General features: G+C 35.6%; 1 long non-coding RNA gene and 2 pseudogenes across 3 annotated transcripts; 1 reads left to right on the forward strand and 2 right to left on the reverse strand.

Annotated features, from left to right (window-relative positions):
• Positions 1–630: 630 nt before the first annotated feature.
• Positions 631–2,526, reverse strand: LOC147474868 (uncharacterized). The gene is made up of 3 exons (XR_015207614.1): positions 2,424–2,526; positions 1,980–2,037; positions 631–988 (listed from the first exon to the last, which is right to left on the reverse strand). It is a non-coding gene; the product is annotated as an uncharacterized LOC147474868 (long non-coding RNA).
• Positions 2,527–3,417: 891 nt separating this feature from the next.
• On the forward strand, positions 3,418–8,568 carry LOC147474869 (uncharacterized; annotated as a pseudogene). Its single transcript, XR_015207806.1, has 11 exons — positions 3,418–3,929; positions 4,030–4,120; positions 4,627–4,718; positions 4,848–4,966; positions 6,311–6,426; positions 6,518–6,646; positions 6,747–6,833; positions 7,584–7,644; positions 7,753–7,793; positions 8,261–8,381; positions 8,460–8,568. The product of XR_015207806.1 is annotated as an uncharacterized LOC147474869 (transcript).
• Positions 8,569–8,629: 61 nt separating this feature from the next.
• LOC147474870 (aspartic proteinase Asp1-like) lies at positions 8,630–9,526 on the reverse strand (annotated as a pseudogene). Its single transcript, XR_015209674.1, has 3 exons — positions 9,243–9,526; positions 9,007–9,145; positions 8,630–8,922 (listed from the first exon to the last, which is right to left on the reverse strand). The product of XR_015209674.1 is annotated as an aspartic proteinase Asp1-like (transcript).
• Positions 9,527–16,261: the final 6,735 nt, after the last annotated feature.

The following is a 16,261-nucleotide window of genomic DNA, read 5'->3' on the forward strand; positions in this document are numbered from 1 at the left end:
TATAAGTTTGCTATGATAACTCTAAGTATATATGAAGAAATAGAATGAGGCGTTACGCTATCCAAATTCTATCGAATTTTGGGCAGAATTTCCTTTGTTTAGTCAACGTTTCGTATGCTTAAACCTATCATAACCTGGAAATCAATAATGACATCCTTCCAACAACCATATGTACATATAACCTAACTTTTACACGACAGTGAAAATGTATATATATACAAGACTGTTTCTGTATGAATCGTCATTTATGTACATCAAGTATTACAACAAAATAATTGGACTCTCTCTACAACAAAATGAACTTGACTCTGTCCCTCGTCAAGCATAGGGAAAACCACCCAAAAAAACCACCTTGATAACATACATTCAGTAAGTTTGAAGGAAGGGCAAACAGTCAAAAAAAAAAACACCACAATGCCCTGGGATAACACACTCGGCTTTTGGGTTTAACTATATGGCATTGCTAACATCAATTTAGGTAGAATCAGAGCCTAATGCTGTCATATGTGCATTTGGGTCTAATATTCTACACTGGCAGAGGTAGTAAAACAGGTAAGTGTTTATAATATCTCAAGTTCGGCTTTTGCTACTTAACTTCTCCTTAAAGAGAAGCCAACTACTCTGCCGACACCCAAGTATAGATCAATCTTAGCTAAATATATGTACATTTTAAATCCTACGCGTGAAACACAAGTCATTACATTTTAAAACGCATGCTAAAGAATTCATAAATGCAATAAAGAGAGAAATATACAGAGTGAGTGAAGTCCATTGGTCAGAATTAAAATAATAAGCCTCATAATTTAAAACATTCAGTTTCAATTATTAGTTCAGTTAGTAGTTACCTTTCAGAAAAATGCATAATATAGCTTTTACGACTAAGGCTTCAAAGCTTGGAAAGTAGTATTACTAGCTGCTCATCTGACACATTCACTTCCACACAAGCTCCAATAGATGCAACAAGCCTCGCAGCTAACTGATACTTACACTAAGTAGAAAAGAAAATTTGAATCAAAATCCACATGATAAAAAACAAATCACATAGACAGTTTCCGAGTTATGCACGCAAGAAACAATTTTCTCTGTGTCCCTAGTACTACATTTCTAATATGCACCCCGTCAATCATCATCACCAATTTATCCAGCAAACATAACAAAGAATCAAAGAGACACATATTAACTCGAGCAAAAAATAGCATATGGTAGTACAAAATGTACAGAACCACATAATTCTCCCGATAAATTGATGACAGCCGACTTGGTTGCTTTTTGAGAAGGTTAAAGGTTGAGCATGTTGGATGGTCTATAGGTCTTAAAGCTTTGAAAACCTCATTGTGTCCTAACTCATGAGAAAGTGGGTGTGGGTTTGTGGGACTCCTGTTTCGCATACAGTCCTCCGGTCTACCATTTGTAAATTTGTTTCAATATAACCCACACGGAATGGGCATGGGCTGATTAAGCATCTAGTTCAAATATAACTGTTCAGCCACAACAATACTATTTAGAACACAATGGCATGTGCCAAAATGCAATTGTCATTGTTCTATCAACATCCGAAAAAACAAAACAATAGCTTTCTTTAGTTTAATTGGTATATGCAATGTATAATGTAATGCTTTATAGTACATGGTTGGGTCACTTGTATAAACTGCAAATTCATTTGAGCTTCAGAACAAATAGTCTACTTCTCAAACAAACTCAATTACTAACACACATTTATAAAACTACAAAAACAAAACAAAAAAAAGTGGTGAACAACCCATTTCTTAATTTCACGTTACCACTCACACATAAAAAACTAATCTTTCAAAGCAAATAAGAAATCTTGTAGAAGCTAATAAGAGATTCTCAATTTCTACACCAAAAAAATAGGTGAACCCAAAGACAAGAATAGAAACATTACAGAAAATGTGAGTAGAAGACATACTTTGAGTGCAATGTAAGAGAGGAAAATAACAATTATATCTAGTGCGCCATACCTGGATTGTGAGACGATTGGATTGTGAGAAGATGTAAGTTGGCTATCTGGTGAAACTCCTGCACAAATCAAGTACAGGAGTTATCAGCTACAACTCTAAAGGATTCTAGCACCACTCAATAATGCAATCAAGACTACGACATATTCACAATTCCTTCAATCCTTTTAAACTCACACTGTTGAAAATGCAAGGGAGATACTCAAACCAATTGATAAACAAGTTGATATACCTCCTAATCCTTATTTACTTTATAGTCATCCTTATCATAATAAAAAAAGATAATAATATACACTGATATCATTTCTATTGGTCGAAAAAAACAAACTTTAATACAAACTGATATAATTTTTCTATGATTTCAAAGTGATTGCAGAAATTGAAAGAGAATTTGATCAAAGATAGAGAAATTGAAGCTGATTGATCACACAAAACAAATTAACTTACTTGAAGCTGATTGAAGACAGAGAAGTTGAAGAACTTGAGAACCAACAGGCGCAACAACTCACAATGCTTTGTTGTTGTGAGAAAATGCTTATGTTGTTGGATTGAAGGATGATTGTTTACAAATCGCGAGAGGGATTTTGTAGAGGGTTTTGGGTGAGAAATCACAAGAGAGATGACCGGTTACAATAAGTTTTCCCGATTTCACGATTAGGTGGGGGGAGGGGGTGTATTGGCCTTTTTGTTAGGCTTTGCAATTTGGGCTTGGGCTGGAGGCTGCCCAATCCAATTCTGGTGGCGTCCAATACGAGACCCTTTTTTTTTTTTTTGAGTGTTGTGTTTGTTCTCTACTAGAAATTGCCTGCAAGTAAATACGGCGTTACTCCATTTACTTACAAAATGAATATGGTTCAATTTTATTTTTCAATTTACAAAATAAATCATTAACCATGATTTTCTAACATATATTTTATTTGTTCCTAATTTACCCGTGACAAATATATTCGATTTCAAAAATATGTTGCGGCATTATCAAATTGAATTGAGGCGCAAATCGCAATTCTTAAAGGGGGTATGGTGTTTGCTTCATGGCATATGATTTTTCTTAGTGATTTTAATTTCAATGAATGAAGTGATGCGTATTTTTATTTTTATTTATTTTTTGTAAACTGAAAGTAAAATTAGTAAGACTTTGAATGCAGGTACAATTCTACCTTACTTTGAAATTTATGTGAGATAATAAATTTGTGTTTTTGAAATTCGTTCCTTACTTTTTTGTTAGAGATTGGATTTGTTTCCAAACATCTTGGGACTCTTCAATACAACTTTGATAGCCTAAATTTGGGGAAAATAGTAGTTTCCTTAGTTTTAGATGTTATTAAGTGTTTAATTCCTTATCAAATTCCTACTACTTTTTAGAATAGTAATTAAGTGTTTAATTCCTTATCAAATTCCTACTACTTTTTAGAATAGTAATATTGAGACATGAGATTCAATCTCAGCCACCACTTAGCTTTTCTAAGATTAAATCCTAGCCACCACTTAGTACTTTGAGTCCGTTCGAACAGAAGGAGGTATATACTCAAAACTTCCTCAGTCCGTTCATGCCTTCTCTCTCCAGGTAATCTTCTAGTTTTGTTTATATGAATCGAAAATTATATTTGAAGAAGATGGCTACTCGTCGGAAGAGAGTTTCGAGAGAGATTACAGACCCCACCGGCGTCGTCACTGATCCAATTCAGCAAGAACCACCCATTGTTCCTTCAAAACTACCTCAGATTTTATCAGTTTCTGGCCTCTTCTTTACTGGATTCTTCTACTTGATATTCTTCCACTACCAAATAGAACAAAAATTGAAAAGATCCATTCTTATTAACTCTCTCCTTAGCTTTGTGGGCTTCTTTGTTACTCTCCTTTTTTGATTCCTGTCGCTACTAAGTACTTGTTGAGGCGTAATCTGTTTGGGTACGACATTAACAAGAAAGGTACCCCTCAAGGTTCAATCAAAGTGTGAGTTTTTCGACTTTCATTAGTCTTTCCTATTGTTATTTTTAATACACATTCCCATGTAGTGAACCATAAGCTCTTCGTTGTGATTGTCTTCTTGCAGGCCTGAATCACTGGGCATTGTCATTGGGATTGTTTTTTTCTTGGTATTGGCAATTTTGTTTCAATGTTTTAACTTCATATCAGACTCCAATGTATGTACACGAAACTTTATAACTTAAGGTTTCTTATATTATTTTGTAGATATGAAATGAAGCTAAGCAGAAAAGTACCATCTAAATATACGCAGTATTTTTTTTTTTTTTTTTGCAATAGTGCGAGTATGGTAATGAATACCATGTAAACAAGTATAAAAATAGGAAAAACACCTGTAAAGGACCTTATGTAGCACTTATCTGAAAGAACAGGAAAAAAAAACTCGAAGAAAACGATCAGAGTATATCCTTCTAGATTTTGGTCCATAATAGAGTTAGTACTTTGGTTTATAGGACAACTTCCTAGAAGTGTCTATTGGGTTCTATCCATATTCCCCATGTGAAAAGCAAACTAAACCAAGCTTAACACGCATATCAAATCCCATCATGATCACTATCCAGTATCCCCTCACATGTTATTCAGTTAGGGCACACCTCATGAACTTTAATCTAATAAATTTCTTCTATACATTGGGATCTTAACTTTTGATCTCTTAATTTTGCAGTGGCTTGTGGAGTATAATGCAGCATTAGCATCTATCTGCTTCATGATCCTGCTTGGCTTTGTGGATGATGTTCTTGATATACCCTGGAGAGTGTATGATCTTGGATCAGCTTAACTGTTTTTAATTTTTTTCTTTCCTTTCATGTAGTTTGCTATCATTCATGGAAGGGTTACTCTCTTGTTGTATAATGCTTACACTTTTTATGTATTGGTGATCTACAGCAAATTAGTATTGCCTGCAATTGCTACGTTTCCACTTTTGATGGCATATACTGGACATACGACCATCATCATACCAAAACCTTTCATTCCATATGTTGGTTTAAAAATATTGGATTTAGGTATGTGTATTCGCATGTCACGTACTGTACTGTTTGATTGAAGAGTTGTACAGTGTATCAGACTTTGCTGTCCTTTTCCTGGCTTATGTATTGTGTTATTTCTTCTGGATTATGTATTGTGTTATTCTTCTGGATTATGTAGTTAGGTCCTATGTCAATTTGGCTTTGAGCCATACTTGGTATTATTGGATCTTCTCACTTTATCTTTTGAGCATATGAAGTTTTAAATCTCCATAATGATCCAAAGTCTGTAGAAACTTGTTTACTTTGAAGATTGCAGCACATGATTTGCTAATGCATTCAATATGTGTTTTACTGATAAATCTATTGTTTGCTTCACTCCCTAGAAAATGTCTTTATTCTTCACGTCTTCTTCACATGACTGGTTTAAACCATCTATGTTAGGCGATGTTATTGGTGCTATGCTAATGACTGCAGTTTCTGTACCTAAGGCTAATATTTGATCACTTCATTTGTAATATAGTAATATTTCTGTTGCGAAAGTGTGTTTCTCTCGGCAATTGTATGCAATGTTCATTATGCTGGTATGAAGACTATGACAGCTAGTCCAAGTACATTTTCTTTTCAACTATAGTTTCATAGTACTCAGTTTTAGCGGCAATTGGTTGCTAATCGGTCTAGGAGCGATAAAACTTACCTCTCTCCTACATTCATGGTTACCCATAAAGAGAAGAAAAAAAAAGTTTATTCTTTTATATCTCAAGGAGGAAAAAAAAATCTTGAACGAGTACTAATTGGCAAATCGGAATTAATGGGAAAATTGGCCAATTAGCCAGGATTAATCAGGGATTTTTCAGCTCTGGTTTCTTTGGGGTTAATTGGCAAAACGGATTGGCGAAGTAGTGAATATAGCCTTCAGTCAGTGATTAATTGCCTATTAAATAGAACCGCCCCTAGCATTTCCTTTTGACTGAAATTTGTTTACACCAAGCCTCTCTTGTCTTTTACAAAAGGATTTATAACATATGGACAGGATGGGTGTATAAGTTGTATATGTCTTTTGATTGTATTCTGCACAAACTCATTGAAATTCGTGCTGGTCTGAATAGCCTTGATGTCAAACTTTCGGGCATCTAGAGGTTAATATTAAATCTGACCGGTTATTAAGATTAGATGATTCATGATTGTGTACCTTCACTAGATATTTGCTTCCAGGGACTGAAATTTGTCGTCACCATGCACTTTATGATACTGACTTGATGGATAGTTGCTGCATTTCTCCTCTTAGCTATTTAATTGAAATGTTACATGTCCATTTTTGTTGTTCACATTTTCTTTTTTCCTTCAAACTTTCATGAATTCTTAACATCTTCTGACGGACAGGGAGGATATATAAACTATATATGGTCCTTTTGGCAATATTCTGCACAAACTCAATCAACATTCATGCTGGACTGAATGGTCTTGAAGCTGGGCAAACAGCTGTTATTGCATCTGCTGTAAGGAAAATGCACTGTATAAACTTTTGTATCATTCTTTGGTTTGTATGTTGAAATTCCATTTGGTATTAACCTTTCTTTTTCATAACAGATTCTGATACATAACATAATGCAAATTGGGTCGTCTACAGACCCTGAGCAGAAACATGCTCACGCTTTTTCCATTTACCTTGTCCAACCAAGTACTTACTACTACATTGGCCTTACTTTGCTTCAACTGGTAAAATGTTGAGCAATCTCTCAGATCTTCTGTCTGAATATTCTGATAATTGGTATTTTAGAAAATACATATGAATGTTTTCTATTTGTCAATGGTGTAGGTATCCTTCTTCAGTTTTTGTTGGTGACGCCTACACTTACTTTGCTGGAATGGCTATGGCTGTTGCTGGCATACTGGGCCATTATAGGTAGGTTTCCCCTAGTGCAAGTTGATACTGGATCATTGTAAGCGTATTGGCATTAGCCATTGCTCATATTTTCTTGATGGGTAGCTTTTTTATCATTTGTCCATAATGTGCGGAGCTTATTTTTACAGTTAGCCCTTTGTTTTATTGATAAATAGCAAGTTTATAATTAAAAGAGGAAAGGTATGATGATACTCTTTGGAAGGGGACTTTTGGTAGTCAAATTATAATTTCCACCAATTGGTGGCAGTTACTTCTGTTGCGGTTGAGGTTCCCATAAAGAAGCAAAAAGTAGAGGTGATCGCTGAATGGTTTTTGGATCATGTTATCAGAGATCATAGGCGTCTATGATACGCTAGCAGATGGGAGGAAGCTTTAGTGTTACTCAAGTCAGTCTTACTCTTGGTGAGACATCTGAAGTGCAGCTACATTACTTCTAGGAATAGTAGGGTTTGGAGCAGTTGTTGGTTCTGTAGAGTTTAGCTAAAGAGAGGTCCTATAGGAAAATATTCTAGCAAACCTACCTTGCTTTAGTTAGTCATTTTGGGTTGGGTGTGGAGAGGGTAATAGTATGAGATGGAGGAGAGTTGTCCGAATGAATCATAAACTCAAGCGCTAGTAATAAGATATTTTTTTATTAGAAGCGATCATCCAAGTTCACAACTTTCTGTTTTTCGTGCACTAACTAAAATGTGCTTTTTTGACAATTATAGCCTTACAGGTGTTTACTCTTTCTTGGGTTTACTTTTGCAGTGAAACTCTCTTGATCTTCTTCCTCCCGCAAGTTCTGAATTTCCTAGCTTCATGTCCTCAGGTATTCTTAAAATCTAAAAACCAATATTTGTCGTTTTCTTCCAATTTTTAAAAAAATTCATACTGTTTACAACTTTACATCTGTATTATGCTTTATTTTGTTTCTCAGCTTTTCAGCTTCATCCATTGTCCAAGACATCGTTTGCCAAGGTAGATTATAATTAGCCAGTGGCTTTCTGCATATGCTTCAACTTGTTCTTTTAATTTGAATTTAGAAAAAAAATAAAAAACATTAACTCTATCTTTTTTTAGTTAGAAAATGAGATTATTATATCATTTCATATATTTCTAAGATATATTCAATATTGGTGACTTTGAGAATTCTCAAGTATAATCTTCCAACTTTATGACATTCTTTTTAAGAGATTAAAGTTGAGAAATTTGGATTTTACTTATGCTGTATGTTTGTCTACAATATAGAGAAATGGATATGGGAAAACTTTGCAAAGGTAGTAGATGTGCATCCCTATGGTGGCATTCTTTTTCTCAACAACTATTTGGATACCAGTTCTTCCAAAGTTGTATCTTGTACTAAAAATAGGAAAGGCTGGTATTATTTAGTCTAACTAACAGAAGAGGCTAAATCTGCTTATTCCTGTATGTATTGGATCCTGTAGGTATGATCCTCAAACAGGGCTATTGACTGGGACAGATGATGGAACACTAGTGAATATTTTCTTGAGATTGTTCGGTCGGTGCTCAGAGAAATCACTTTGCATTAGACTTCTTGCATTCCAGGTTTGGTGCTTAATTAGTTTACTTGTCCCCATTTGCTTCAAGTACGTAAAATTTATGAATCAGTTTTATGTTTGACAGGCATTGTGTTGTGCCTTCTGTTTCATTTTGCGGTACATTCTCACTGGGTGGTACAAATGAAGCAGCAACAAACTTCACACTAATATCAGTTGTCAAATGGATTGATATAATGGAGTAAGCGTGGTTTTTACTAGTGAGTTCAAAGGCTTTTTGCAGTAATCTGAAAAAAATTGCAAAAGCATGTAGTGTTACTTCTTGAAGATTGAAGTTTTTTACCAACAATCCAGTAATATAGTTTTTGTGTCCTATTACTAAAATATTAAGCAATACGTACGGTTATGATCATATAAGCTTCTGGGGGAATAACAAGCTTAGCTTTCTTTCCATTGAAGTTCAATATTACTGGACTGAAGTACTTCTTGACATCTTGGAGGGATTTGAATGGTTTTTTGCCTTTCCAGCAGACTGGGAGAGTCTCATCATCTACTGCTTTCAGTGGCTTTCCATTTAAATCTTTCCTTATCTGGAAATTCATAAGCTGTTTTACTATATATGATAAGACGAACTCAAAAGGGAGTTACATACGGAATTCTTGTTGTAAACTCACTGATGAAATGAAAGCCTGGTAGGCCTGCAAGTTGAAATAAGTGTAGGAACTCCCGCTGTCGAATATTGTTATAAGTCCTTTAACACTTGTAGACTTTGTTCCATAAACAAGCTCTGCAGGGCCAGGCGAATAGTGCTTGCTGGTTGAAAAATAGGAAAATTGCATGTCAACAATTATAGATTGCAAGATACATTAATATGTAGAAACGGGATATACGGGTAAGGAGTCGAGCTTACTCGGACGAACGACTTCAGGACATTGGTGTCCAAACTACTCCTGAAGAAGGTACAAGATCATCACCAAAGAAGAGAAAACCTCCACCACGCGCACTCATGCAGTGCCCGATTACATTTCGTGTTATACCAAATTTACGGAGCTGAGATACAATGCTGGATTCCCCATTGCCAAGGCCAAGAACTCCATCTGTGTTAGATATGGTAGGATCGGATACTTGTTGGTCATATCCACATCTGTGGATATTGTAAAAATCACAAGGCACAAAAGCATATTCCACACTTTTTTTTTAACCGATGAATCATAAAGAGGCAAAAAAGCATATTCCAAGTTACCCACCCAAACCATCAAAAGCTGCCCTGGCTCAACCGATAAATCAGCAAAAACCTACACAGACAGATCAACCATCATAATTAAACAAAATCAACAAACCAAACACAAGAATGCAAAATAAGATGAACCAGAAAAAGCATTACTAACCAAAGCCAGCTGAGGTTTCCTAACTCCTGACCTCACAAGAGGTCTACTCAAGTTCAACTAAGTAGTAGCCTCTTTCTGAAACTTTTCCAACAATTTCGAACGCTTGAATCGAATACCATCTCCAAAATCCAATCCACCAATCTCCTTAAAACTCACCAACTCCCCTCTATCCCTTATAACACCAAACTCAGAACCAACTCCTGATTTCTCCATGTAAAAACATTTGAACTAAAACAACAACAAAGAAAAAAAGCCCACAAGATATATCCCAATCAAGATAATCCACCTTCTCAAACATAAAAAAACATGAAAATCAAGATCCAAACTTCAAGTAAAGAGAAATAAAGGAAAAGGAAGATAAAGAAGAGGATAGAGTAAGCATACACGACATGGGTCCCAGAGTGGGGTTCTTAGATCCGGAGAAGAAAGAAAGAGAATTGAACCTAAACGTTTTACCCTATATTATAGAAGAAAATGATATTGTGAAACCGCACTAAAAGTTAGAGAATAGACACCACTTGGGATATCTTGAAACAGTAGTATGCCACAACTTAGAAAAAAACGATGAATCATCGGATGGAGGCCCTATGGGCCCCACACCATTGTGTTTTATTAGATAGAAGGACCGCAGAAAAGACAAAACATTAATGGATAAGTACGATACAAGAGTCAAGAGTATGAAGTTTTCTTTTATTTATCCAGACTTATGTGTGGAATCTTAATGTCCTATGTTAGAGTCAAGTGTACGAAGTTTCTTATATTTGTCTAAACTTATGTGCGGTGTTAATATTCAAGGAGGATGTATGTTAGGGGGACAGATATTAGTTCTGATGTAGATTCAGGCAATCGGAATACAAGTACACTCTGTTTCCAAGTCATAATACTATGGGCCCATAGCTGGAACGCATAATAAAAGTCAGGTAAAGACGAAACCATTGTTTTGGTCTAAAATCCTATCCATGAGGAAGATTGGAAGGACAGAGAAGTAGATAGAGACGCGCACCAAAATGTTGGAATTGTACAACCGTACGATAGAAACAACAACACTGAAAGTAATCTCCATTTCTACCAAACAAATATGAAAAAACATGTAATCTCCATATTGCAAGTGGTTGCATTTGTACTTCTTAGAATATTGGACATACACGCACGGCAACAATTTGATATCCCACCTGTTTGATCATTTCGTGTACCCATAGATATGTCATTCTATAAAGTTACCAAAAAAGAGATATGTCATTCTATAAATCCTGAGTAGGTGATGTAAAAAATACTCATAGGGCAGGGTAAAAAATAATTATTGGGACGGGGATCCATAGAGTCATAGAGACCCGACCCTAATGGGGTGGGTAGGGGAATCTCCGACTCTTCCCAAGCTTCTAAGATACCACTCTTCTACTTCGAAGCGCAACAGCTAACCGGTTGCTTGGCTGGTTGGCTTAGAGCATATTTAATGGTGAGACCTTTTGAATACTAAACACTAAATTCTTGAAATTTTGGTAACAATCATCTTTAATGGTGAGACCTCTTGAATACCAAACTAAAAAAACACCAAATCGGCTCCAATTTGGTATTTGCTTTGGTGTTGTATCAAATGTACGTCGCAGTGTCTCGAACACTGCGTGGGCAAAAACACTTTCTCATTTCTGAACAAAAACAAGTCTCTATTGGGAGCTTTTCTGTCGCAATGTTCCGAAAGCAGCGGCTATGTTGGGCTTTATTTGGCACGATTTTAGAAACACTGTACATTTAGTGCTCACTCTTTGATGTTTCCATTGAAGTTGTTTGGTGTTGGTTTGGTCAAAAGAATTTAGTGTTTTTCAGGTCTCACCATTAAAGATGCTCTAAGAATCATAAGCTAAAAGCAATTAAGCTCTAGCTGCCGCTTTCTTTCATAACAGAGCCGGCTCTGTTCCCCTCACATTATGTGTTACTCGTCCCCTTCCCAATTAAGTATGTTTTTTTTCCCGCTAATATCCCCATATATATATATCGGTTAGGCTAGAGTCATAGAGACCCGACCCTAATGGGGTGGGTAGGGGAATCTCCGACTCTTCCCAAGCTTCTAAGATACCACTCTTCTACTTCGAAGCGCAACAGCTAACCGGTTGCTTGGCTGGTTGGCTTAGAGCATATTTAATGGTGAGACCTTTTGAATCCTAAACACTAAATTCTTGAAATTTTGGTAACAATCATCTTTAATGGTGAGACCTCTTGAGTACCAAACTAAAAAAACACCAAATCGGCTCCAATTTGGTATTTGCTTTGGTATTGTATCAAATGTACGTTGCGGTGTTTCGAACACTGTGTGGGCAAAAACATCTTCTCATTTCTGAACAAAAACAAGTCTCTATTGTGGGCTTTTATGTCGCAGTGTTCCGAAAGTAGCAGCTATGTTGGGTTTTATTTGGCGCGGCTTTAGAAACACCGTACATTTAGTGCTCACTCTTTGATGTTTCCATTGAAGTTGTTTGGTGTTGGTTTGGTCAAAAGAATTTGGTGTTTTTCAGGTCTCAACATTAAAAATGCTCTAAGAATCAGAAGCTAAAAGCAACTAAGCTCTAGCTGCCACTTTCTTTCATAACAAAGGCGGCTCCGTTCCCCTCACATATATGGGGAGGGATCAATATACCACTCTTCTACTTCGAAGCAATAGCTAACCGGTTGCTTGGCTGGTTGGCTTAGAGAATATTTAATGGTGAGACCTTTTGAATACTAAACACTAAATTCTTGAAATTTTGGTAACAATCATCTTTAATGGTGAGACCTCTTGAATACTAAACTAAAAAAACACCAAATCGGCTCCAATTTGGTATTTGCTTTGGTGTTGTATCAAATGTACGTCGCAGTGTCTCGAACACTGCGTGGGCAAAAACACTTTCTCATTTCTGAACAAAAACAAGCCTCTATTGGGAGCTTTTCTGTCGCAGTGTTCCGAAAGCAGCGACTTTGTTGGGCTTTATTTGGCACGGTTTTAGAAACACTGTACATTTAGTGCTCACTCTTTGATGTTTCCATTGAAGTTGTTTGGTGTTTATTTGGTTTAGTCAAAAGAATTTGGTGTTTTTCAGGTCTCACCATTAAAGATGCTCTAAGAATCATAAGCTAAAAGCAATTAAGCTCTAGCTGCCGCTTTCTTTCATAACAGAGCCGGCTCCGACCCCTCACATTATGTGTTACTCGTCCCCTTCCCAATTAAGTATGTTTTTTTTTCCCGCTAATATCCCCATATATATATATATATATCGGTTAGGCTAGGTGAACAGCCAATTTTTGACCGTTAGATCGTTAGATCATCTAAACTAATATCAGAAACCAACTTTAAGCCTTAAGCACGATGTTCCGATATTTTGATATTTCAAAAAATCACCATTTTCGTCTCCAAAAACAAAACTTACGATACTGATTCAAACAAAACCCCAAATTACACCATTTCAAAATCAAAATCACCCCAAATTATTTAAACAAATTGGATTCAAAATCAAAATCAAACCCCAAATTATTTAAACAAATCGGATTAATCAAAAGCAAACCCCTAATTATTCAACCGAAAAATTCAAACAAATAAAACCCCCATTCAAATTTTGGACCAATTTCAAACCCTCATTTTCGATTTAAGGTATGTTTTCTTCGTTATTTAAAAATATATTGTGTTATTAACTACTTGTATGGTAATTTTATTAGGTTGTGTTTATTGGCCGGATGTTAATTTTTATATTTTAATTTCCTGCAGCCGATTTACTGCTAATACACAACCGTTAGATCACCAAAAATTGTGCATGTATGGAGTCAACGGCAGAAAATGTAACAATCAGTATCGACGAAGATGTAGTTGTTGGGTCTTCTTCGAATAAATCCCCGGATAGAGAAACGCATAAACTAGTTGCTCCGTTTGTAGGAATGATTTTTAATAGTGTTGACGACGCAAATGTTCTAGGCATACCAATTGCCGCAGGGGCTCTTTGGTAGTTGGGCATGGTTGCCTTAGGGGCTCTTTGGTAGTTGGGCATGGTTGCCTTGTGTTTTCAAGTTGGTAGTTGGTTTCTGTATAAACTACATTTGGGCTATGGTAGTTGGGCATGGTTGCCTTGTGTTTTCGAGTTGGTTTCTATTGGTCTTTCTATGTACATATTCCGTATGTAATAAAGTTGGCTTCTGTTGGTCTTCATTTATTACTATACTAGGGTATGCCGTGCCCTCCACGACCTCCCGCAAATGCGCTATTCTAAAAATGAACAATCATGTTCATATATGTTTTGGGTATGAACATTTATTGTTCATATATGTTTTGGGTACGAACAATCAATGTTCATGTCTGTTTTGGGTATGAACATTTATTGTTTATATATGTTTTGGGTATGAACAATCAATGTTCATATTTGTTTTGGGTTCATTTTTTTTTTGGGTATGAACACGGATTGTTCATACCTAAAGAAGGTATGAACAATCAATGTTCATATCTGTTTTGGGTGTGAACATTTATTGTTCATATCTGTTTTGTTCATACCTATTGTTCATAACCATTAAGTATGTGGTACACATATCAATCTTTGTCTATCCATTGGTTGCCCAGGTGTGTTTACCAGAACTTTGTCATATCTCATTTCTTAATTTTCAATTCCATTGTTTTAAAATGTGTCCACCTGCTACAAAACAAAAACGTCCACCAAACTTTGCAGTTATGTGCAGGAGCTTTTGATTATCTCTTCTTAATCCCAAGCAAAGAAAATATTACTTTGTGAGTATCCTATATATGTTTGGGAGCTAGAGTGTGTATGGGTATCTAATTACCCGAAACCGAATCGGAATTAGAACTGTTTATAGCGGTTATGGGTTTAAAAATGTTATAACGGAATTAAAACCGAACCGGAATTAATTAATGCACTGTATATGTTAAAATTTAGTGTGTAATATATATTTATATAGATCGTATGTATGTATGTATAGTATAATGTACTCTTGTTCGATTTAAAATGGAAATTAATACATGCGTACGCACAATTTATGAGTTGTACTTAAAGTTTTTCTAAAAAATTCAAAGATTATCGAATTTATGACCATTATAAGTGTTATTGTCGCACTAAAAACTAACTTTTATATCTGTTACGTAATTAAAAACGTAATTTTAGTAACGGTTTTTAGTAATAATAATAATATATAACCCAAGAAAAAACCGAAACCAACTTAATTAATGGGTATAGTTTCGGGTTTTCTTAAAAATAAAATAAAATAACCAAACCTGATAGGAACCATTAAAAATAGAATGCGACTCGAAACCAGTAAAAACCGACCCATGAACACCCTTATTTGGTACCATGATCAACTGATCTTTGTTTAGCCTTAGGGTGCCCACGTGTGTCTACCGCAAATTTGTCCTATCTCATTTTATTATAATTTTTATTTGAAAATGTGACCTCGTGTTATCAAAGAAAAACGTCCACCAATCTTTGAAGTTATGCCCGCGCCTACGGCCCACAAGACCTCTCGCTCGGCGCTGCACTACTTCCCTAAAAATGAACAATCAATGTTCATATATGTTTTGGGTATGAACATTTATTGTTCATATATGTTTTGGGTATGAACAATCAATGTTCATGTCTGTTTTGGGTTCATGTTTTTTTTTGGGTGTGAACATTTATTGTTCATACCTATTGTTCATAGCCTCTAAAGCACGGACGCACCTCCTAATAGGTTGTGTCCGCGTCTGACGCGGACGCGGACACGGACGCAGCATGGACTCCCGTCGGACGTGGTCAACATGGTCAGGACGTGGTCAACATGGTCAGGACGCGGATTTTGACCTAAAAAAATAAAAAATAATTCAAAATAATATTAAAAAACTCAATTTTTTTAATTTTTTTTTTGTTTTGTTAAGACTTATAACATGTTTTTAAAGTTTGATTAGGAAATATTAAACTTAATTTTGTGGCTATTTATCTTTAATAGTTTTGAATTTATGAATGTTGATACATTTAATTAAGTTTTTAATGTTTAATTTATATAAAATAAAATTATAAATATTAATTAATTTCCGCGTCCTTTGCCGCGTCCTTGTCCTACTTTTTTGAGATATAACCGAGTCACCGCGTCAGTGTCAGTGTCCGCGTCCGTGTTCGTGCAACATAGTTCATAGCTAATGTTCATAATTTGGAGTATGAACAGTTATTGTTCATATCTGTTTTAATAAGCAGTTGATGAAGAACAACTATATAGTTGATTGAGAAACTATATATGTGATAAAATATATGAAGAAATGGTCACACCCCACCGGTCAAGGGGCAAAAAAACAGACAAGTCATTTTTTTTATCCAAGTTCAAATCCAGACGACATGGCCACACCGTTTGGACTTAGTCCCAAACGGCATGGACACACCGTTTAGGACTAATTCCAAACGGTGTGGCCATATCGTTTGGATTTGAACTTGGATGAAAATGAATTTGTCTATTTTTTTGCCTCTTGACCGGTGTGGTCAGAGGTAAAAAAACAGATGTTTCATGTTTTAGCAATTTATCAGTTGAGCTAAATTTTGTTGATGTTGAT

Source organism: Coptis chinensis, chromosome 9 (genome assembly GCF_015680905.1).
Source record: "Coptis chinensis isolate HL-2020 chromosome 9, ASM1568090v1, whole genome shotgun sequence".
NCBI classification, from domain to species: Eukaryota; Viridiplantae; Streptophyta; class Magnoliopsida; order Ranunculales; family Ranunculaceae; genus Coptis; species Coptis chinensis.